General features: G+C 40.2%; 1 long non-coding RNA gene across 1 annotated transcript in view; it reads right to left on the reverse strand.

Moving 5' to 3' along the window:
• Positions 1-25,452, reverse strand: part of LOC309605651 — a 923,254-nt gene that overhangs the window by 628,962 nt on the left and 268,840 nt on the right. The window lies entirely within an intron of this gene.

The following is a 25,452-nucleotide window of genomic DNA, read 5'->3' on the forward strand; positions in this document are numbered from 1 at the left end:
TACATTGTTTTTAAATTCTTTTGATCATATTTTTAACTTCCAATAGCTTTTAAAAAATTCTGTGTTACTTTTTACATCCTCCTGTTTTTATTTAATGGGTGCAACATTGTCTTCTAGCTCTCTGAAGCTGTTAAACATAGGTTGTTTGTTTTGTTCTTCTCACTTTAGAGACTACCCTCACATTTCTAGTTCTCCCTAGCTGCTGATTTATATTTAAGAGGGAAGTAGTAACATGCTAATCAGAAGATGAGGATGGCAGAGTTGTCCATCGATGGACCTGAATACAGAGTGACTAGATGAGAAGCAACCTTGTCATTTTATTGGGGGAGGGGGGGCTAAACTATGAAATGAATAACTGTAAGTCTTTTCCCTTGGCTTTTCATTTGTCCTAAGAGGACTCCTGCAAGGGTCAGCGGGATGGGGGTTGGGGGGTGGAGTATAAGCCAATAAGTAATAAAGGAGGCTGGGAGTTTTACCATTCATTATGGTAATCCTGCAGTCTTTTCTGACACCTAGTCATCTAACTACATAGGATATAGAAGGAAATCTTGGGTCTAACTACTCCTTTTAAAGGCTTGCAATCACTCCAATTTTCAGCCCACCGTATAACACCACCGACAGAAGCAACCAAGTCCTCAGAGCCCTGTGCTTGTCTGGGGTCCTTGTTTCTTGATGGCTTTCCCTGCCCTACTAGAGTTTGCACTAGAAATGTATGTCTCTACACAGCTTTCTCTTCTGCTAAACCAGTTAAGAAGACCGGCTGAAGGGTAGGAGATACAGTCATTGCAGAACCCTCAAATTAGATTCAATCCACTGGACGCTTGACTCAACTGAGTCCCACTCCCCATCACAGGCCACCAGCCAGGAGGCTTCTTCCTCCAAACCCCAGAGAAATAGGGATGCCAACATCTAACCCACAGAAGTCCCTTCTTAGAGAATATTTTTAGAGTTGTCTGTGCCTTGCCGAGAATGAGCAAAGCATGGTGGCCCAGATCCAAGCTGGTCACTCTGAGAGATGGACAGTGAATGACGTCAAGGAATTACTCAGGTTGGGTTCCTCTCAGATGATTAAAATTCTTTCTTGGCTCTGACTCACAGGACCCAAATTGACTCTCACCTCCCTGTCTGAGAGCATTGTTCCATACTGCAAAGAAAGTAGAAATACAGGTCCTTAAAACTTTCTTATAAAACTAATTAGAGTAAAATCTCCTGCATCCAACACTCTCAGAATAATGAGAGTTTTAGCTAAAGTAAATTCCCAGGTAACTGAAACATACTCTAAATGGAAAACACACATTTTTTAAAGCCATTTTGGATGGAAACCCTTTTAAAATGCATGACATTCTCCTCTTAACCTTCTCTGGATGACTCACAGCCGTCATCAAGAGAACATCAGTCACAGTGTTGCATCCTATGTAAGGGCCTGAATTAGTTGGACTGTTTACCTCCACACCTGCTGACCCCAACTTCTGTGCTTTTGAGCTCTTGGTCCATTGTTTTCAGTTAGCATATTAGTTATTCATATTCAGTTGACTATGAGATCCTCTTAGTCAGAATCTCAGGATCACATTTTTGGGTTGTGATGGTTTCTTCTGGTCCTCGTTAATATATCTGCCTCTAGCCCCAGGCCCAGTCTACCTGAATTTTCACCTGCTAATTCAACATCATCAGGAAAACGATAGACTCATGTTCAGTAGAACCGGCTGGAGCAAGTCAGAAGGAGGAGGGTTAAGAGAAGGATCTGAGTGTCTCTCTTACGAGTAATGGCAAAGAGCTCTAATGCATTTTCCTGGCCCTTTTTCTGGCCCTCAACTATGTCTTCTATAGAGGGTGTTTCTGGATAAGTGAGTGTTTCTATAATGTTAAGGAAGTTTGAGACAGACCATAAGTTTAAAAGAAGGTCTTGTATAACAGTGCTGTCCAACAGAACTTCTGGCAACAATGGGAATATTCCAAATCTGTGCTGTCCAAGACAATAGCCACAAGCCACATGTGGCTCTTGAGCACATGAAATATAACCAGTGCAACCAAAGAGCTGAATTTTAATTTAATTTATTTTAATTAATTTAAATGTAAATAGCCACATTTAGCCAGTGGCTACAGTATTGGATGACAACCTATAGTACAGACCAGTGGATAAATGCATAGATTCTGGAGCCAGACTGCCTGTTGTTCAAATTCTGGCTCTCCCACTTATTAGCTGTTTCACCATAGACAAATAGTTCAAACTTACTGCACCTCAGGATCCTCCTTTGTAAAATGAGTATAATCATATTGCTTATTTAATGGGGCTTTGTGAGGGTTAAACAGGTAATAAACATAAGTGCTTAGAACCGTGTATGGCAACTAGTAAGTGCTACATACATGTTAACCATTGTCTTACATTGGGTTTCTTCAGAGGCAGAACCCAGGACAAGAATTTGGGTACAAATCATTTATTTGGGAGTTGTACCAGTAAGGGAACAGGGAAATGAGACAGGGAAGGGAAGATAACCATTATAGAGTAGGATAATAAGCAGGTTACTGCTGCAGGTAACTGAGGCTTTATCCTGCTGGAGATCTTCTGGAACACTTTAGAGAGAGAGCCTCAGAATTATTGCACCCCAAAAAATGATAAGTTATTTATCCACCAACTCCAGTCCATCACCAGTTTAGGGGTGCTCCCACAGGTGCTAACCCCCCGGCACATCTGGCCAGTCCTGCATGGCCAGGCTTCTGTGGCCAGAGAAAACTCCCAGACATAGAGTCATAGGTGCTTGCAGTAGGTGGGATAGGGAGGGTGGGAGGGAGGGAGATGCAAGAGGGAAGAGATATGGGAACATATGTATATGTATAACTGATTCACTTTGTTATAAAGCAGAAACTAACACACCATTGTAAAGCAATTATACTGCAATAAAGATGTTAAAAAAAAAAGAAATAATGGAGTTAAGATGAAAATATAATGATGGACATTAAAAATGGACAGCAAAAAGGAAATAATGCAGGAAATGGAGTATACATGTTGGACTTAATTATGTGCTCCTAGAAACCTGAAGAAAAGACAATCTTTAAAATATTTAATCCCTTTTACATTTTTTACTTAATTGTTTTTGTATCTTTTCCTGCAAAACATGAAAAAATGGAAAATAAATTTTAAATAATCACCCAAAAAAAAAAAAATGATGAGTCATAGGTGCTTGCAGTAGAAAGCTATAGGTACAAATGGGAATAGTAAAGACTGATGAGGTGCTAAGACCGTCTGCTATAGCCCATTTTATTATTATAAAGAGTCTGCCACTGCTTAATGACCCTCCCTAGAAATAGGCAAGAAAAAGTTTCCCATCCATACTGTGTTGTGATAGATTAGCAAACAGGCTGTGATATGCTGATGTCACTTCGTCAACTATTCCCACCTATCTGACTCATAAGGTCTTTGCTCAGAGTATTTAGAAAGCCTTTCATGGTGCCTGAGTCTTAGGGTCCATTAACTTCAGTGCCTATTTCATCAGTAAGCAAACACCAGAAAAACCAGTACCCTCTAGTCTCTTGCAGCAATAACTCAAACACACACAGAAGCCCTTCCGCTCAAAAGAAAACATAAAGGACACGCTGCCAAAGACTCATTAATGCTGGATGAGCTTGGGGTAGTGGGGGGAGGGGAGATTCCAATCCTGATTTATTAGTTTTCATGACTTGGTTTGTTATTTCTTGTTGAACAGACCCTATTTTCTCATACCTAGCATCTTAGAAATTTCCTTGGCCAAGAAATTACTGGGGCATATCTTCTGTTTATCGTTGAAGATAATTATATCAGGCTTTTTTCATGTATGGGTGTTCTCAGCTCTCTATCTTGATGGGTTAAAATTAAATTTTCATACTCACTCCTGAAAGGATGGAGGACTATGGGAGATGGCAGAATGTCTCTTAGCAATAATGCTAAGTGTTAACATTTGACACTTTATTCATCAGGGTGCTTAGTTGTATATAACAGAATTCTCCAAGCTAATTTAAACAGGACAGTACTTGTTACAAGGTATTGAGCAGCTTACAGAATTTTTTAAAAGGCCAGAGAATCAGGTCCAGATGCCACACACCCAAGAATAATACATCCAGGAGAAACTAATCATCCCACGGAAATGTAGTGGGAAGTCCATTGCTGCTCACCTATATCAGTTTTGACTCCAGGGAATTCCATGGTTGCCCCAGAATATCCAGTTTCCTCTCATACAGCCAACATCTTAAAATGTTCACTTTTGCCCTCCAAGTCTTTATGAATGCCTCTGATTGCCAGTGCCTAAATTTTGTGTGGAATTCTAGCTCCAAGAGGACCTGAGAAGAAATGTTTTTAATTTTCTAACCTCTGTAAAAAGGCTTGCAAGAAGGGGTTCGATGGGAATTGAGTAAATCACATATACCTTCATTTGGATGTCTAATAAGCCTCTCTATCTAACCATGTCCAAAAAGAATTTTGGGGTTTTTTTTCTGTCCAAATCTGTTCTTCCCTCACTTTTACCCATCATAGTAAATGGCAGCACAAATAACTCAGTGGATTCAGCTCAAAATGTAGGTATCATTCTTAATTCCTCCTTTTCCTTCATCTATGTCTAATCCAGCGATTAGATATATTAACTATTACTCTACTCCTATTTACTCTCCCACCCTAAAAACATCCCAAATCCATCCATTTATCTGTCTCCACCAATATCTTAGTCCATTCAGGCAGTTGTAACAAAATAACACAGACTAGGTAGCTTATAAACAACAGAAATTTATTTCTCACAGTTCTGGAGGCTGAAATCTGAGATCACAGTGCCAACATGGTCAGGGGATGACCCTCTTCCAGGTTGCAGACTTCTCACTGTATCCTCACACGGCAGAAGCGGGCAAGGGAACTCTCTGAGGTCTCTTTTATGGGCACATTGATTTCATTCATGAAGGCTCTGCCCTCATGAGCTAATCACCTTCCAAAGTCCCCAACTCCTAATACTATCTCATTGAGCATTAGAATTTCAACATATGAATTGAGGGGAGGGGAGAGATACAAACATTCAGACCATGGCAACAAGGGACCATAGTCCAAGCCACCATCATCTGTTGCCTGAACAATTCCAGTAGTCTCCTAACTAGTCTCCTGGATTTGACTGTTGCCTCTGTAATTCCTTCTCCACATAACCCTCAGAGTGATGTTTTAAAAGCATAGATCATACTGGGTCACTCCTCTTCCTACAACTCTCCAGTATAGTTAGGATAAAAAATTTAAATGCTTTTCCATAGCTTTAAGACAGACATGGTCTAGCTCCTATCCATCTTGCCAGCACCCTCTTGTACCAGTCTCCCCTCACCTGTATACCCACACTGGACTTTTTGGAAGTCTTAGAACTAACACACCAAGACCTTTTCCACTCCAGAGCTTTTGCACTTGATGGTTTCTCTGCCTAGAAAAGTCTTCCTTATCTGTCAATCCTCCCCTTCTATGACACCACACAATACACACACACACTCGCACACACACACACATCACCATCACTACTACCACCACCACCACCACTTTTGATGGCTGGCTCCTTATCACTCTTCAGTTTTCAACTTAAAATCAAATGTCACCTACTTAAAAAAGACCTTCCACAACCAACCTGTCTAAAGAAGTCCCTCCAGTCTCTTTATGACATCAACCTGTATAACTTCCTTTATAGAACTTACCACTCTCTGAAATTATTTCTGTAATCTACTTATTGGTATATTACTGTCTTCTTTCACTAGAAAGTAAGGTTTTTGAGAGCAGTCTCCTTGAATATCTTGTTCACCACTGTATCTCCAGTACCTGGAACAGTGCCCAGCACAAAGGCTGGATGTGATAAACATCTGAAGAATCATGGAGGTATGTGAATGCTTACTCTGCAACACTTAGCAGTATGCTAAGAGCTCTACTTAGATCATTTTACATAATCCTTATGTATTAAACTGGCTTCTCCAGAGAAATAAAATCAATAGGCAATTACATACATAACATATTTACTATAAGAAATTGACTCACATGATTAGGGAGTCTGAGAAGTCCAAGATCTACAGTCGGGAAGCTGGAGACCCAGGAGAACAGATAATAGAGTTCCAGTCTGAGTCTGAGTCTGAAGGCAGGAGACTAATGTCCCAGCTCACAGACAGCCAGACAGAAAGAAAGAATTCTTTCTTATTCAGCCTTTTATTCTTTCCGGGCTTCAATGGATCAGATGAAGCCCACTCACACTGGGGAGGGCAATATATTTTACTCAGTCTACGAATTCAAATGTTGATCTCATCCTCACAGACACACCCATAAGTAATCTATAACAAATATCTGGAAACCCTGTAGCCCAGTCAAGTTGATACATAAAATTAACCATCACACCTAATAACAACCCTATGAAGTAGATACTGTTATCCTTGCTACCCATTTGAAAAAAACAAGGATGGAAAAATTAAGTACTAGCCCAATGTCACATCTAGTAAGCTTAAGGGCAGGATTTAAGCATAGACAGTCTGACTCCAGAGCCCACATTTTAAATATTTATGTTTATTTGCCTCTCTCATAGCAATTATAGATATTTAAGGAGAAGCAGGAAGCTCTTGATAAATGGTCTCCTGAGATCACCCATGTCAAATAGGCCTGGAGAGTAGAGTGAACTGTAGGCAGCCCCAACCATCTCCCCCACGTACCCAGCCATAATTGTTATAGAAGGCTCTTGGGGGACCGTGTTAACTCCCTTATAGACCATCACATTCCTTTGATCATTTCTTTTCATCCCTTCAGTATATCTGAAGACCATAACAGCACCCTACAACTTTTCAGAGAGGGTGCCTCCAGTCCCAAGACCAGAGCCCAGTCTCTCCTTAGTTGACTACTTCTCCACAGTGAGTAAACTGCATAGGTCAGAGGTGATGTCTGTCTTCCAGAATTGAATGAATGACTGAACTATCAGGTGCATGAATCAGAGTTGACCAAAACTCTTGACCTAAGGGCAGCAAATGTGATACTCTGAAACCAGGTACCAATCCTGAGAAGGCAGAGATGACATACTGTACAAATTTCTGTTTAGAAATGGTCAGTGCTTAGAACAGTGCCCAGCACCTAGTAGCCACTCAGCACATATTTGTTAAATGAATAATAGTGGAATAACTACTCTTTTTGCTTTTTTGTTAGTTTGTTCTGTTATTTCATTATCACCACTGTCTTGTTAGATCGTCGATGTTTTTGGACATCCAAGTTTGTGATCTGGAGTTAAGGAAAATTGCATTGTTTTATATAATAGAGGGATAAATAAATTAAAGTTCCCTTAGGGCAGTCTGGAAGCAATGAGTGAAAGGAGAATGAGGAAACAGCTGAAGCCCCAGAACTCACAAGGGTGAAGAGCAAGGGAGAAACTCTTCTTGGTAGTTAAGGGCTGAGGTGAGGGACAAAAGAATTGAAGACAACAAAAATGCCTAATATGAAAATTTAGCTTATTTACCTATCAAGCTGTGATGTGACTTATTCTTTTACCCCCATATCTTTAATAAAATTGATTATAATCTTTTCTGTTTTGTTGGTCTGGATTTTTTTGAGGAAATCAAGGAAGGTATTGAGTTTTTATCTCAGAGTCCACATGAGGCAGAATCAAAGACAGCACACACAGAAGCTGGAACCGAGAGATAATAAGGCATGAAATAAGGGTTTGAGCTGACTATCTTGTAAGGGGTTGTAAGGGGTTGGTAGACCTCAGCTCAGATCTGGGCTACACCAGCATTGGGACAGCCACTCAGTGAATGGATTTCTCTAGATTATTGCCTTCCATCAGTAGAAATGGGAGTCTTCCTCTACCCTTCTGCCTCATGAGATCCCACTGGAAGTTGTTCACTGAAAAATCTTCATGCCATTGCATCAACCCCCTTGAACTCACTGTGCCTGGCCCCAGCTCAGCTGTGACTCACCAGTAGCTCATAGCAAAAGAAATCCAGTAGAGGGCAAAGCTCTCACCTTCCCTTCCTTATTAAGAGCTTCTATGTTATCATGTGTCATTTGGTAATTGAGATTGTCAATTAGTCACCTCATCTCTGGTTCTCATTTTCCTTTCTTCTAACTAAACTCAACCGTCAGCCCACACGATGGAAGTCAACAAAATGAGGTAACAGCTTTCTATGTGAGTCACCATGGGTGACTCTGAGAGCACTGTGGGGCAAGTAGCCAGAGTCCAGGCAAGCGTTTCAGCCATCCAAGAACTGGCACGTGGCCCAAGAAACACTCTCACCTGATGACGGACTGGTGGGATGAGTCTTGGAGGAAATAGTTCCCAACAGCAGGAGAAAGAGTCTCTTGGCTCACGCACAGCAACGCTCTTCTCGATTAAAAATGTTGTCATCATTCACACTGCAATGTAAAATCCCTTTTACATCATGCTCACATTTCTACAAGTTTCCATCTACTCTGCATATTAAAGACAGGACCCTTCCATGAAAAGGTGGCATATCTAAGTTACTGTTTGGCCCAAACAGCTCTATATAATGGACAGAAAATGGTTTGCTGTCCCTCAAAGGGTAAATGCAAGGAGGGAGATTTCCATGAGCTATTTCTCTTTGCTGAGCACTCAGAGGAAAATTATAAGTGGTTGGAAGAAGGCTTTGTTCTCCAAAAGACTTTTAGTTATTCCTGAGAAATCCCTCTGCTTATTCGCAGAGAGAGGTCATCTCTTATATGCTGTAAGGCAGACAGGCATCAGCAGCCAAGGAGAGGTGCTCAGGGAGATTTCCAACTAATGCAGCCAGAGGAAGACTGCCAAAGAAGCAGGGCTCCTTAGGATAAAGAAATTGAAGCATATTTGGGGGATAAAAATAAATCCTTTTTGAAAATGAAGGGATGCTGTACATACAAATTGCCCTGTACATCAAATTCTGAACAATGGTGTCATCAGGGCTGGCCGTGCAGACCAATGACACAAAGATCTTCTCAGATATGCTTGCTGGCCCTTTCCTCCAAAGGTATCTATCCTGTTTCCATCTCATTCTCATAGGATTTTCCTTAGGGGGCTCATAAAGATTTCACTTTAGTCATAATCCTGGTGGACCTGGGTTGGACCTTTGGGATAGAAGACCTTTGTATAGGGATTGGAGTAATACAACCTTTAGTTTGTATTCAGAGACTGGCAGAAGAAAACTAGGTTGTCCAGCCTGGTAGTGTCTGAGAGGGCAGATATTTAATTCCAGAAGCAATCAGCACTGAGTGTCAGATCTCATTGGTGAAACACAGTGATCAGGACTCCACAAGGGGAGGGATCACTCAAGAGTCTGAGTCATACTTCAAGTCATAGGGTCTGGATCTCACCCCAACACCCAACCAGAAAATTGGGGGAACTGGAAGCCAAAATCCCCCCCTCCCACTCTGAAGGCACTGAAATGAGGTCGAGAGCTAGTAGCTGATTTGTGGGGACCAACACATTTCAGGACTAAGTGTTGCGTCATAAGAGAAGTAGGGAGACCACTAATTGGTACTAGATGAAACAGGGGTTCCTAGTTATAAGTATTAGCAAAAAAAAAAATTATGGTCTGCAGGGAGAGGATCTAAAAGGACCCTAATTGGAGTTGAGCAGCTGGCAAGTGGTCTGAGGAGCATGACAATTCCAGGCCCTCTAAGACGGTAGGACAGCCACTATTAAGATAAATTCTGTTTCTGACTTACTTCACTCCGTATGACAGGCTCTATCTAGGTCCATCACATCTCTACAAATGACCCACTTTCAATCCTTTTTATGGCTGAGTAGTATTCCATTGTATATATGTACCACATCTTCTTTATCCATTCCTCTGTTGATGGACAGGAGAAACTAACACAGCATTGGAAAGCAACCATACTTCAATAAAAATTAATTTTAAAAAAAGATAAATTCTGCCATGGTGAGACTATCCTACTATGGAAGATTCGCAATTAAAATAGGCAGCCAGGGACTTCCCTGGGGGTCCAATGCTTAAGAATCTGCACTCCCAAGGCAGGGGACATGGGTTCGATTCCTGGTCAGGGAACTAAGATCTCACATGCTGCACAGTGGGGCCAAAAAAAATAGGCAGCCGGCAAATACAAGACAGGGGCTTGGCAATGGTTTTGTTGCAATTCTTAAAGAACTCTAGAACAAAACCCAAGAGACCCAAAAGACTAGAGTTCGTGGTTGAATTTTAGATAGTTAAACAGGCAGTCAGGAGTTTTTGTTAAGTTTTGTAAGTCTTGTCCACCCTTTCCTGTTCCATCCCCAATCTCACCCATTCTGTCTACCAATAATGCACTTTAGTCCCTGCGCTTGGCACAGTTATATGTGTGTATTCACTTCAGAATGGGTAGTTCAACAGCAAAGCCAGAAGACAGCCTCACTCAGCTATTTCCCTGGGCAGGCAGTTCCTTTTGAGGTAGGGGCACTTATTATACCAATAACAATAGTAATAATATTAATAATATTGATAGCAACAATAGAAGATAACATTATTTCATGATTTCATACATCTAGGCTAAGTGCTAGCATCTGTTATCTATTGTTTTAATCTTCACAGCATGTGTTATCTATTTTATAAATCTTCACAACAACTCTATGAGATATGGTCCGTTACCAGTTCCATTTTACAATTGAAAAAATTGAGACTCAGAAAGATTAAGCAATTTCCCCAAGTTTCGATGGCTAGTAATTGGGATGTGACATATAAAGAAAACTGGCTCATTCAACACTCACTCCAATTCGTCTCTGGTATAACACGCATCACAGAGGCTGGAAAATTAGAAACAGCACTAGCCAGGCACCCTCGGAACTGGACTCCAGGTGCAGCCTAGGGTCTCAGGAGCAACACCTGGAGGCAGAAATGACTAGGAGGAGCCTCCCTGTGTGGAGAGTGTCTGTGGTTTCCTCATGTGTTTCTTCTGGAGCAGCTGTGTGGGAATTCAGTCTCTGGTCCCCAACGTCACAGGTGCAGCAGCAGTAGAGGCAGTGGCATCCCCTGGAACAGACTTGCAGTGTGCTTGAGTGTTTCCCCAAGTTGTGTTCTTAGCTGGGCAGTAACCAGGCGTGCGGCTCCTTGGCCTCCCCAGTGTCTTCAACTTACCTAATCTCCCGTAACAAACACGTTTCTGCTTAGAGTTACAGTGCATTTTGTTGTCTACAACCAAAACCCCTGAAAACTCACTGTGAGAGCAAGGATTCAAACCCCGGCCTGTCTGACTTGGAGCCCAGCACTTAACACGGGTTTTTTTGGGGAGACAGGAACAATCTTAAATAAAGGGGATTCTTTCAGGCAACAATTAAGCCAACGTAGTTTAATCACTTGAGTCTCTGAGAACACTAAAACGTTCCACATCTAGCTAACCTCTTTACATTCTTCCCTCACATATCACACACAGGTGCTCCTGCACAGAAGCGTACCATGATGCCCCCCCAAACTGTTATTTAACCCCAAGGCACCCTATAGTTCCCTAAGCCCAGCATTCAGGACTGTAACAGCTTATTAAATTGTCCCTAATGCCTATTAAAGTGTGGGGTCTGAGCGCCAGGGTCCAGACCCATCTTAACTCCCCTCTGTATTCCCAGCACCTGTCACGACTCCTGGCACAAAGTGAGCACTCAGTGAATATGTGTTTAATTCTCAAGCCTTGCCCCAAATAAATAAATATATAAATATGTGAGGTAATGGGTGTGTGAATTAACCAGATGAAGGAAATCCTTTCACAATGTATATGTATATCGAATCACCATGATATACCCTTTAAATATCTCACAATTTTGTCAGTTATAACTCAATAAAGCTGAAAAATATATAAATAAGTAAATAAGTGTTAAAAAGATGAATTGTGGAAACAATTCCCTCAGTGGTAGCACATAGCAAAGGGCATTTCTCAGGCATTTGAAGCGAAGTATATCCAAAGTCCCATCTCCTGTACTGCAGAAATTTGTTGCTGATAAACTCTGCATCAGGGCTGGAACTTGAGGCAACTGCAGGCAGACAGGCTGAGAGTCCTCAGTAATAAGTCGGTTATCAATAGTGCCAAGAAGTACACAGTTTAGGAAGATCAGTCTGGGTGATAGAGCATGGGATGGAGATTCTTAGTTGGTAAAAAAAAAAAAAAAAAAAAAAAAAAAGGTTAGAAAGGATCTACAATTCTTACAATTCTGGTTAAGGGCTTCTTCAATTCCCTGATGGGAAGGTATTGGTGGTTACCCTCGATACACACTGTAGGAGTGTCTAAATAGTCTGTACAATAAGACAATATTGGAAATATACACAGTATATGTTATCTATAATATAAACTACATATAGCATATATTATAAAGCATATATTGGCACTGTTTAAACTATCTCAATGATTAATGGTTTTTATTTATTATATTGATATATGAATTCTTGAAGGATATAACTTACTGGCATGGGGTGAATTTCACATAATGATAGTTCAAGCACCTGAAATACTGATTGAGAAAACTAATTTACCAATGCTGATAAGAAATCTTAGTATCTTAACTGGTTGTAATATAGGATTCCCTGATTGGAAAAAAGAAAGAACAAGCAAAAAGCCTTCTCTCATTTCCAAATACCAATCAATGTATCTCTAGACTTCCTTGGGTTTCCTCTTACCTTCTACCACCCACCCATCCCCTTTCTTCCCCACAAACTAAACATAAAATGTACCACTAAACATATAATCTAAGCTAATGGGTATTCCTTCTTGTTTTAAGTTCAGAATTAAATAGCTTTGAATTATAAAAAGGCATAAGAATTCAAATGTCTCGTCCTACTAAGAAAAATAGTTTAAATGCCTGTGTGTTCAAAGAGAAAAAAAAATAGTAAAGTTGTTCAAGAAAGGATAAAAATCATTTCTAGTAGGTTGAGATTTAAGTTATAGAAATGACCCAGGTACTTAAATTAAATGTCAGAAATAGGGTTTTTTTTCATATTCTTGCTAATATGTACACTTTGTGAGAAGCTAATTACATAGACGAGTGCGGTAATTTGTCTTTTGGGTCCATCAGACACTGGAGATGGCTTTGTAAGAACTGTAGGGCTTCTAAAGCCAAATCGCCCAGAGCCTTTTCTGTGGCAGGTACTTTGCTAGGTGCCCTAGGGAAAGCAAGAAGTATAAATTTTTTATAGAAATTCATGCTGGAAATGTATTCTTGATTACTCCTGTGGAATTTTCCAGGCAGAGAAGGGTCCATTAAGGTATCCGTCTGGGGAAAATCACTATTTTCTGAACACACCTATACCAGACCCAGTTCATGCAATATCTCCGATTCTTATGGCCACATCTACTTTTCATTACTTGTGCCCCAACCAAGCAGCCTTAACACAATTCCCATGGTCACAGAGCAGGTCAATGAAGCTGCCCCTTTCTACCACCACACACACCGATCAAGTAGCCCCAGACATAGGGCTGATAGAGAAGGAGGGATCTGCAGAAGCTCTGCTTCTCCCAACAGCTACCTGTTGCAGGAGGTAGTAATGCCACCTGGGATGGGCTTAAACCCATGGGAGAAGATGGGAGGAAGCAAACGAATTGATCTCCGTCTCCCCTTTCCTCCTCCACCCCCTTCAAGTCCCCACACGGACTGTTTCAAAGGTGCAGCAAGAGCTTACTTGGCCCCTCTGTGAGGCCAAGCAATCCATCGGATTTGTTATCCATGAGGTAGTGGCCAACTCAGTTGCACATCCCTGTGTGTCTGTCTTCCCTCCTTCCCTTGCCTCATTTCTTGTCTTCCTTCACTTCTACTATCCTGGGATTAAACTCTCCTCTAAAATGTTAGGATGTTAAGTTTCTGCCACAGATCTTGTTTTCTAGGAAACCCTTGCTAAGATAGTCCCAGCAGTGACCCTGGGAAAGCAAACCTCATAGTGGGATTTGGAGTTGGATTATTCACTGATCCAAAGGCAACAGGAACTCTACTGTGGTGGTAAACAGAGTGGTGATGACCCTTGATAGGTAGGCCATCCAAATTACTGAGGCTGTCTTCCACCTGTGATTAACTAAGATGCAGAACAGCAGGAAATTGGATATTGAGATGATCAAGTGTCTACTTCAGTTTACTGGTTTAATCTTACAGGTTTAACCTGTTTTAGGGTCCAGAGAACACTCCATACACCCTACAGGGGGTAGTTATTTGTCCTTATCACAATTGATACGTATTATGGATATGCGTTTGCCCTCCCTGCTCAGCACCACTTCTCATGGACTTAAGAATGCCTGATCTATTGATATTGTGTCCCACACAATATTGGCTGGGACAAAGATAGCCATGTTACCTCAAAGAAAGTGCAGCGATTGGCTTTCCACATGCCCATCCCCAGAAGTATCATTTACAAAATGGTGGAATGACCTGATGAAGACTCAGATAAGGCACCATCAAAGGGACATTCTGCCACTTTGGGTGCTGTCCTCCAGAATGCAACATATGTATTAAACCAACAATTTAAACATTGTGTTGTGTCCTCATTAGCTAGAAAATGCAGCTAAGCAGTAGAAATAAGATTGGACCTCTTGCCATTATTCCCAGTGACCTACTTGTAAAATTTTGCTTCATGTTTCTGTTGTGGATCGCATGAAATGCTGAAGAATAAAAACTAGATATCTGAACTGTCAGAAGGACAACTGGTTAAATGGCAAAATCTGAAGGTTACTGATTGATTGACATCAAGCTGGAGAGAAATTTGTGGTGACATGCCATAAAGGTGTCATGAGCATTTGAATCTATGACTTTGGTATATCTATTGAACAACTTATTCAACAGAAATACTTAAGTATTCAGAGGACTCTAGTTCTCAAAGGGATGGACATTTATCACCAGATAACAGATGACACTGGAACCAGAATGAACTTTAGCTTGACATTTTGGAGACAGTATGGTGAACAACCTGAGATCCAGCGCTTCAGTCAACATGTTTATATTTAAGGATATTTTGGGCACCCAAATTTTTGGCTGTTTGGAATATTCATTCTTAAATTCTGTCTTTTTGTGCTTTAAACACTTCACTATTTTATTATTTGAGGAATTATTATTTTTGTAGAGTTATTTTATGTCAATAATACATAGAGGGGACACCATTGACATCTCTACTTAGAGAAAATTTATGGACGTTATACCTATAAATTCCTAGGATATCTGAAAGATGGTCTCTGGCAAGAGTTATAAGGGAAAAAAACATAAATCTAGTAACAACAAAGAACAGGGAAGTTGTTTAAAATAAAAGGAGAGTTTGAAAAGTGTTACTAGCAAACATTCACTAATGAAATATTCATAAAGTCAGCTGTTCTAAGGACAAAGTTCTGTTTAAAGTTAGAGGATTATATTAATACTTGACATTCAATGGAACTTGTACCCTGAAGAATTACAGAAAATAAACCTACAATAAGATTCTGTTAAAAGAAAGGAAAATTTTTAAAAGACCCAGCAAAAAAATGAATCAAGAATGTCTGTATTAAATGAGTTAGTAGCCAAAAAACTACCAGGATGTCTAATCTGCAATATGAATGAATGAATGAAATACTTTCTACTTAAGCTGCCTCAAAGTTTTCAGCCAGAATCTTCTCTCAGAACACAGTTTTTAAGTTCAAATAATAACTGGGCTTGGAGAGACAGGTCCTGTTAGGCTCAGTGTTGTAACTGTATTGTGTATAACCTTCCACTCAGAGGAGGAATATATAACTATTCAAAGTTTTTTAGAAGCTTTCTTAAAGCTTCTAAAAACCTTCACTGGTTCTTGGTATAAAATGTGTCCCATTAAAACTGGACTTTTGTGCAGTCTCTTTGGAGAGGTGAGATGCAGCAGATGAAGAAATTAACTGGAGATCCTGAGAATACAATTCTATTTTGTGCCCTGTAGCATTCTGACAGAGTTACTGTGTCTGCTGCCAAATATTCTATTCATGGGGCAGAGCTGTTCTGTGAGCTTGGCAGGGGGAGATAGCTCTGTGTATATGAAGATGACACAATAGCTGGCTGGTGGCAACTGACATGCCCATTCAGACTTGCCAAGTGAGAAGGTATAGGAGACATGGATACACTGGCTGGAAATTCAGCAAGGTTTCACTGTGGTCAGTATACCTGTATACTATATAGTGTACAGATGTACAGGTGTAGTCTCTATATACATGCTCTAATTCTAAGCTTTGAAGTTTAGAAACTCAAATTTTTTTCAGTTTACTCAGAATTGACCAGGCTTGGGGAACTGACCCTGAACCCCCATGAATTAAATTCATCAAAGGCTGATGCATGTAATTTACAATGAAAGATAATGCCTTCCTCTTTCCAAGGGCCAGAATTTTATGTCACTCTCTGGAGCTCACTCTTCCTCATTAAGACACCTGAGGAACTAAATTAGTTATCAGAATCTTTCTTAGTCAGCAGAAAAAACTGAGGTGCAAAAATTTGATACCCAACAGGGATATTTCATCTCATCACTGGTAAAGCCTGGTAAGATCCTGCTCTACAAAAAAGGTTACTCCGTTGGTCAGGATCCTCTGCCAGATACAGTCTTTGCGCCCCTTGGGTAATGCCGAACTGATGCTAACAAATTCATATCTTCCCGTTTTCCTTTTTACAGACTTCATGTGGAATAATCCTACAAAACACAACTTCAAACAGACTGCAAAATTTATGCTTATTTATGCAAATATTTATTTATTGCAAATATTATGTTTTCTCCTCCCAAAAACCTGGGTAGTACTGTTAGTCAAAATCACAATACTTGGTGATAAGTAAGTGGTGGTTGTCTAATAGGGTAAATTCTAAAATAATCCCCCAGGTACAAGGTAGAACAGGTTTTTAAATTACTTATGTGGGTTGGGGAGAGGGCAAAGATGACTTAATGAGATAGTCAATTACTTTTGCTGTGAAGCGTCAAATTCAAGAGGTCATGTGTCTTTTGGACTTGTGGCCATATTTTCCCACACGTTTTGACACTCAAAATGCTGTTAATACTGAATGTTTGTATCCTCCCAAAATTCACATGTTGAAGCTCTAACCCCCAGTGTGTTGGTATTGGAGGTGGGGCCTTTGGGAGGGAATTAGGTTTAGGTGAGGTCATGAGGATGGGGCTCCCATGATAGGATTAGTGTCCTTATAAGAAGAGAGAACAGTGCTTTCTCTCTCCACACACTAAGAGGCCATGTGAGCACACAGCAAGATGGTGGCTTCCTAAAAGCCAAGAGAAAAGGCATCAGAATGAAATCTATGTTGCCAGCACCTTGATCTTGGACTTCCCATCCCCCAGGATGTGAGAAGTAAATTTTTATTGTTTAAGCCACCCAGTCTATGTTATTTTGTTATGGCAGCCCAAACAGACTAAGACAAATGCCATCTGCAATAAGATCACACACATTGTTATATCCACCTTTCCTAAGCAGTTTTTGCAGAATTTTTGCTGGCCCCTCTGGAACAAGCAGATCAATTCTTAACCACTATTCCTTGGCATGGTGAGTTGGGGAAGGGTAATGCTTAAATACACCAATAAGTAACTGGAAATCTCTTTAATGGCATCTTGGAAATCTTCCAAGAAGAAGCATAAATGCCCTGGGTTCATTTATAGGTCATAATTTGTAATTTGTCTCCAGGGTTTTTAAAAAGAAGTATGTATTTATATGCAGATTGATGGTTCAGCATCTTTAACCCTGACTAAATAGGTTTGGGACAATGTATAGGCTACTAAAATTCCTGTGGTGGACATATTTCCTGAAAGCCTCTTCAAGCTCACTACTCTTAGGGGCTTCACAGAGTAAATCATTGGCTCTATGGAAATTTCATCAAAAAGATCAGGTCACAGATAGATCTGTGGGCACCTGTGTTATAGCTGAAATATGAGATATTGTTTCTATGATCCCATGACAGGTGTTTGTTTCCTAAAACATGCCAGGCGTTTTGCAGGACTCTTCACCTCCTTTAATGTCCAAAGCAAGACTTTGCAGTAGGTAGTATCATATCTATTTTATAGCTTGAAATATCCAAGCTGAAAGACAGTAATTAACTTTCCAAAGGTATATATCTAGTACAGACTAAAGGCAAGATAGGAACTCTTAATCTTTACATTTCATTTTCATTCCCTTTTCACCAAATCCAGCTGCTTCGTAAATCAACCAAAGGTTTAAAACATAGAAGTAGCCAACTGATTATGTATTAAAAAGTATCCACTAAATCTAAGAGTTACCCCAGCACTACTAATTAACAGAAAAGGTTCCCAAAAGATAAGCTTCTTCCTCACCTACTTACCTGGATCTGCTTGAAAAGACCCCTATAAAAAAGGGTGGAGGACATTTTGGTAGGGAAATGGGTCTATTTCAGTGTCCAAGAAAACCCAACACATAGTGCTAGAAAGAGCTGCTTGATCTTTTTCTAAAACCTTGAATTTGTAATTGATCCTAGAAAGAGACTGCAATAGCTCTCTATATCTCTCTCAGAAGACCACTCTTTCCATTTTTAGAAATCCCTAATGTTTGCTCAGTTATTCCAAGTCTACAGCATGGAATAGCATCTGGTACAGTGCATGCTGTTAATGTTCTTTTCGGAGATCAAATTGTGGTTGCTGGCTTTCTGGGTGCACCTCAATGGTTCAGATCTCCAAGGTTCCCTTCATTTCACGCTTATGTCAACAGCAGGAGCACATGATGTTTGTTTGGGGCCCTTTTTCAAATGTCTGGAAATTTCTTGGCCTATGGACAGTTTGTGGGGAAACTGCTATCCTCAAAGAAAAAGAGTACTACTTTCCCAGTGGCTCCAGGCAAACTCCCAGGCACAGCTCTCGTTGTACTGGCTTAAGTCACATGTCTATCTTGGAACAATCACTGTTTTAAGAGGGACAGGCACTCCTATTGGTCAGGCCTAAGTTCACGCCTCCTCCATAACTGAGATGTGAGGTCAGTTTAAAAGACTAATATTTCAAAACTTTTTATTGCTGTGTAACGTTCATTTCTAAAAATTCATGAATCTGACGTTAAACTAGATCTGAATACACACCATTTCTTTGCTCCTCTTCTCTTCAGCCTCCATACTCCCTCCTTCCTTCCCTTCCTCCCCAACTTGCCCCTCTGCATCATGAGAAATCAGCTTCCACCTTCCCAAACAGCAGTGTGTATAGAGTATAAAAGAAACTTCATAAGATCAGCAAACATTTAAAATAAAGCTTTTCAACACAAATCAATTCCCTTGCAAGCCCTGCTATACAATGTCTGAACTTGAATTCCCACTTTGATTTCCATTTAGGATTTCACACATGTAACTCATGCTGCACAGACTCTTTACCTGCTAATGGACAACCTCTTCTGTCTCAACAATGTCTGCCCTGAGCATGGTACTGCTGGGACTCTGGGGTGGAGTGTTTCTCATGAATGCTCACAAATAAGGCATTGGTAACAACAGGGCATTCACCATCAATCCCCTATGTCACCCACCTGGTGATGTATAATACTGCTGCCAATGCCCACAGACGAGCCTCATCCAACGGGAACCATCACCTTCTATCTAGCTCTTTGGGGAACCACCTCTGCTCCATTTTCAGTCCACATGTAGTTTGGAGAACTGACCTCACATCTTGTTTGTGGAGGAGGCATACAACTCAGGCCTAACTAATAGGAGTCCCCATCCCTCTTCAAACAGTGATTGCTTCAGAGATGGACATGTGACTTAAGCCAGTACAATGAGAGCCATGCCTGGGAGTTTGCCTGGAGCCACTGGGAAAGTAGTGCTCTTTTTCTTTGGGATTGTTAGCTAAAAGGAAAATGTATACCTAGGGCTGCTGGCATACATTTTTGCTACCACACTGGGAAAAAATCTGCAGAGAAATGAGCTAAAATAGAGAGAAGCAGAATCAAGTAGAGAAATGGAGTCAGTCCAATGACATTGCTTCAATCCTCAATCCAGCCATACCTGAAGGCAGGAACGCCTTCAATTCCCAGTGAGTCAATAAATCTTTTCCTTTAAACTACCCTGTCACTTATTAAAAAAAAGACTCCTCACTAATGCACTTAAATGGTTGTACCACTTTTGGCTTTTAAAGTCTGAAATCTAATACAAAACATGAACCTTCCTAATTAATACCTACAACTCTATTAGAAATGAAATTTATTATTTTTTGAGACCAAAATAACCTCCTGAAATATCTCTCTCATCCTCAAACTTCCCTCTATTTGAGAATCTGCCCTAGATCAAAAATGATTCCTCCTTTCTGGACCTGACTACACTTTGATTTGTTAAATTTCTTTGAGATGGAAATCTCAGGCCACTACAAAAAAAAAAAAAAAAAAATACAAGGCAGAGGGTTTCACGTGCCTTTTTATTCCATATTAAATATAATGCTCAATAATCCTTCGTATCACCTTCTTAGCATTCAGCACACTGCCTGGAGGCAGAAAATGTCAATTATTCAGGAAGTCTAACCCCCAGGCTGGTTTGCTCATTTATGCTGGGGACAGATAACATTGGGTGGAGTGTCTGAAGCCTACAGCTGAGCCTCTACAGGAAATTTCTGAGTCATTTCTACAGCACTGTAAAAGTGGTGCTCTGACCTTTTATTACATTCCCTGAGATTGAAAACAGAAGATAAATTCTACCCATAAACTCTCCTAAATTTAATCCCATCGAAACCTTGTTTGGTTGAAATTCTCATTAGGGGAATCCAATTTGACCTTACACAAAGGGACTCACTTCCCCTAAATATATTAAGGCAACCATTCCCAATCCTCCTCAGAATTACCTAGGGCATGTTGTTGTTGTTTTCAATACTTTCAAAAATGAATTTGTCCAATTGATACCTCTTTTTTGGGGAGGGGGTGGATTCTTTTGGTTCTTTGTTCATTTGGATTTTTTCTTGTTCTTTTTTAATAATTTTAGACTTACAAGAAGTTGCAAAAACAGTACAGAGAATTCCCTTGTACTCTTCACCAGCTTCCCCCAATGATCAAACCAGGACATTAATATAGGTGTAATACTATTAACTAAACTACAGACCTTATTCAATTTCACCAGTTGTAACATGTACTCATTTCACCCAGGGTATTTTCTAAAAAACACAGACATCTGCTATCACCTTATATTTTGATTCAATTGGTCTGAGGTGGAGCTTGGGCATGAATATTTTATAAAAATTTTCCCAGGTGACTCTGCAGCCAGGGTTGGGAACCACTGTGTTAGACAGAGATACACATTCAATAAGGTAAGCTAGCAAAATTCCTAAACAAAAGAATGGAATTAGGATATGTTATTTATTTTCTCTCAGAGCAATCAGACAGATATTTTACCATGACATTTGTCCTATGATTTTAGGCCCTCCATAATCTAAGAATAATGATAATATATTAACAATCTACCTCCCCTTGAGAAGAAAAAAGTCATTATGTGGCAGTGCAATATGATATTCAAACCCCCAAGGTGAAGATTGCTCAGAAATTCCCATGTGACATCATTATGTGATTATATTGCCAAGGTCAGAATGAATTGGACCAGAAGTCAACAGTAAACTGGATTTTCTTCTGAGGATCTGAAGTAGTGCAAAAAGGTGACTATTTAAAAAAAAAAGGAAAGCTTAGGAGCTATGGTGTAGTCATTTTAGCCATATGGACTGGACACCAGGAGCAAGCACATGGAGAGAAGTTGCCTGGGTTTCAATCCGTTTTCCAGTTCCTGGTCCAGGCCTTCCTGGGGCCCAGCTGCACTTTTGCCCTTGGTTTCCTTTTGTCAGTCTATATCCTTTTAAGAAAATCATTTTTGTTTAAGCCTGATCAACTTAGCTTCTAATGCTTGAGCCAAAGAATACTGACTAATATACAGGATTTCCCAAATGCCGAATTAATCACCATTTCTCAACAACACTGTTCACTTCACTCTTCTGCACCTTTTGCCCAAGCTCTTTCTTTGGGCCTGGAAGTCAGCTTTTCAAGGGGGAGGGGCCATGTTCATGCATCTCTGATTTCCTAGAGCCTAGGGTAGTGTCAGAAACAAAGCAGGTGCCCACATGCTGTGGTAAACTGAATAATGGCTTCCCAAAGACATCCCCAGAACCTGTGAATATGTTACCTTACATGGCAAAAGGGACTTTGCAGACGTGATTAAATTAAGGATCTTGAGGTGGGGCAATTATCCTGGGTTATCTGGGTGAGCCCAATGTAATCACAAGGGTCTTTATAAGAAGGAGGCAAGATGTTGAGAGAAAAAGAGATGTGACCATAGAACCAGATGTTGGCGTGATGTGCTCTGAAGACAGAGGGAGACGCACAAGCCAAGGAATGCAGTTTACCTCTAGAAAGAAGTCAGAAAAGGCAAGAAAACAGATTCTTCCCTAAAGCCTCCGGAAGAAACGCAGCCCTTCCAACACCTTGATTTTAGACTTCTTACCACCAAAATTGTGAAAGAATAGATTTGTGTTGTTCTAAACCATTACTTCTGTGGTCATCTGTTATAGCAGCAATAGGGAACTAGTATGCTTACTATTCACTGGCTGGTTGATTGAATGGTTGAATGAACGAATGCATATCCAATGCTTTCTATAGACAATTTTCCTGCTTTTATCACTGATATAAACTGAGCTACCTATTGGCTTCCTGCGTGAGCCTCAGTGGCTGAAGTCTGATAGAGTTCAACTGACCCTTCAACACCTGCAAAGAGCCAATGGGCTCCCACTTTGGGGTAGGAAATTGGGCCACCTGCCACTTCCACCTTGGAAAGAGCTCTTTAGCTGCATCCAGACCATCATCAGGTAGTCTTTGGCAGGCTGAAAAATAAATATCAGCTCTTTCTTTTAAGACATAGGATAAACTGAGCTCAAATTGTGGTTATCTCTGAGAGGTGGGATTTTAGGTGGGATTTTTACTTTCACATTATGCTTCTCTGTATTTTTATAATTTTTTACACTAAATGCATAATTTTGTAATGAGGAAAACGGTAACATAATTTCAATTATGGGAAAAAAATCCTCTCTTACCTAAGCTTTCAAAATACAATTCCACATTCAATGACAGTCTTGTTTCTGGAAAACAAGTCAACAATTTACAAGAACCATCTTCTTTCCAAAGGAAATGCATATTAAGATAAGAATGGAGTGTTATATGGGATTAGGCTAAATGTTTGTCTCCTCTGATTGCAGTCAGCACCCACTGTCACATGACGGCTCTGCACTGTTGTGAGATGGGCAGACAGGTACTGACCAAGTGATGCGGGACCCTGGCCTTACCAAGGATGCCTGCAGCATTATTTTTGTATTAGTTTATTTAAGGAGTCAGCAGACATTTTTCTGCAAAGGGCAGATAGTAAATATTTTAGGCTTTGCAGGCTGTACAATCTCTGTCATAGCTACTCAACTCTGTCATTATAGTGTGAAGGTAGCCATTCCCAACATGTAACAGTGTGGCTGTGTTCCAATAAAATTTTATTTATAGACAGAGCAATTTGCATTACACCTAATTTTCATGTGTCACAAAATATCATTCATCTTTTGCCAATCTCTAGTTTATGTCATTTTACAGAGTTCAAAGAGTAGATTTTTATTCTCAATTAACTATGAAACATGGAGTTTTCCTTATAAAAAATAGAGCTCCATTGTTTTTAGAAACACATATGAAAGCCAGTGCTTAGGTTGTTATTGTACATATATCAATACTATGATTATGCCCAAATATTTAAAATCTTGACATGATTGAAAGTCACTGATTGCCACTTCCAAGTTCTGGTTCAGCATAAAAGGAGCTTGGAAGTTGCCACTCCATCCTAACAAGTAAAAATCTGAACAGACTGAAAAATCAACAACTTTTCTAAGATCCATAAGGTAGTTGAGGACAAGGGCAAACTGCTGCCTCCAAATTGGAGAGGCAGACAGGCAGGCAGGGAGTCATGGCTTACCGAAACAGAGACTAAGAAGTGGAAACCTCTTTGGGAACCAGTGCTGGGGCAGGAAAACCTAAACTACAATTGACCAGTTACCGGAGGCTCCACGTAGACAACTCAAAAATATCCAGGGGGACTCAGGCATGGAGGAGGAGGCAGGGAACTCAGTTTTGTGAGATTTACCTCCAGGAGTTTGACCAGGCTCTCACAGTAAATATCGGAGAAAAATATTCCCTTGCGCTTTCAGCAGGGGAAGGAGAAAAGGAAATTTTTTCTTTTTTTTTTTTGCTAATAATTTATTTTTAACATTTTATTGGGGTATAATTGCTTTACAATGGCATGTTAGTTTCTGCTTTATAACAAAGTGAATCAGCTATACATATACTTATATCCCCATATCCCCTCCCTCTTGTGTCTCCCTCCCACCCTCCCTATCCCACCCCTCTAGGTGGTCACAAAGCACTGAGCTGATCTCCCTGTGCTATGCGGCTGCTTCCCACTAGCTATCTATTTTACATTTGGTAGTATATATATGTCCATGCCACTCTCTCACTTCATCCCAGCTTACCCTTCCCCCTCCCCGTGTCCTCAAGTCCATTCTCTACATCTGCGTCTTTATTCCTGTCGTGCCACTAGGTTCTTCAGAACCATTTTTTTTTTTTTTTTTTTTTTTTTTTAGATTCCATGTGTATGTGTTAGCCTACGGTATTTGTTTTTCTCTTTCTGACTTACTTCACTCTGTATGACAGTCTCTAGGTCCATCCACCTCACTACAAATAACTCAATTTCATTTCTTTTTATGGCTGAGTAATATTCCATTGCATACATGTGCCACATCTTCTTTATCCATTCATCTGTCGATGGACACTTAGGTTGCTTCCATGTCCTGGTTACTGTAATGGAATCATTTTTAAATACAATAGCTCATTCTGTTTTTCTTAACAAGGCCACCCTCAGGAGAAACTGGTTAACCAGAGCCTAGTCTGCTGAGGTATTATCAAGACCTAAGTGTCCTGGGAGAAGGGGAATATCCAACTACAGTCAACTCTAGCCTTCAACTCTAGCCATTCTCTACCATCTGAGAGGGGAGAAAAAAACTGAGAAGCACTTGTGAAGTTCACAACCCAGAGGCATAGGCTCACTAAAAGACTGAGACCTAATTATAGGACTGTGGAATGCTTCCCCTAGCCCCACACCTCACCACCACATTACTAAAGGCCTATTTATAGCAGTTCCTTTTCCCTGCTACAACATGTTCAGGTATCAAGAAAAAATTAAAAGGCATTCTAAAAGACAAAAACCACAATATGAATATACAGAGCAAGCATCAGAAGCAGACATGGCAGGGATGTTGGAATTTAAACAACTATGGATAATATGCTAAGGGCTCTAATGGATAAAGTAGATAACATGCAAGCATAGAGGAGAAATTTAAGTAGAGAGATGAAAATCCTAAGAAAGAACCAAAAAGAAATGCTAGAGATCAAAAACACTGTAATGAAATGAAGAATGCCTTTAATGAACTTAGTAAACTGGATATGGCTGAGAAAAGAATCTTAGAACTTGAGGATATGTCAACAGAAACCTCCAAAACAGAAAGGCGAAGAAAATAAAGACTTGAAAAAACAAAAGTGAA

The sequence above is a fragment of the Balaenoptera borealis genome (genome assembly GCF_965194805.1).
Source record: "Balaenoptera borealis genome assembly, chromosome: 11".
NCBI classification, from domain to species: domain Eukaryota; kingdom Metazoa; phylum Chordata; class Mammalia; order Artiodactyla; family Balaenopteridae; genus Balaenoptera; species Balaenoptera borealis.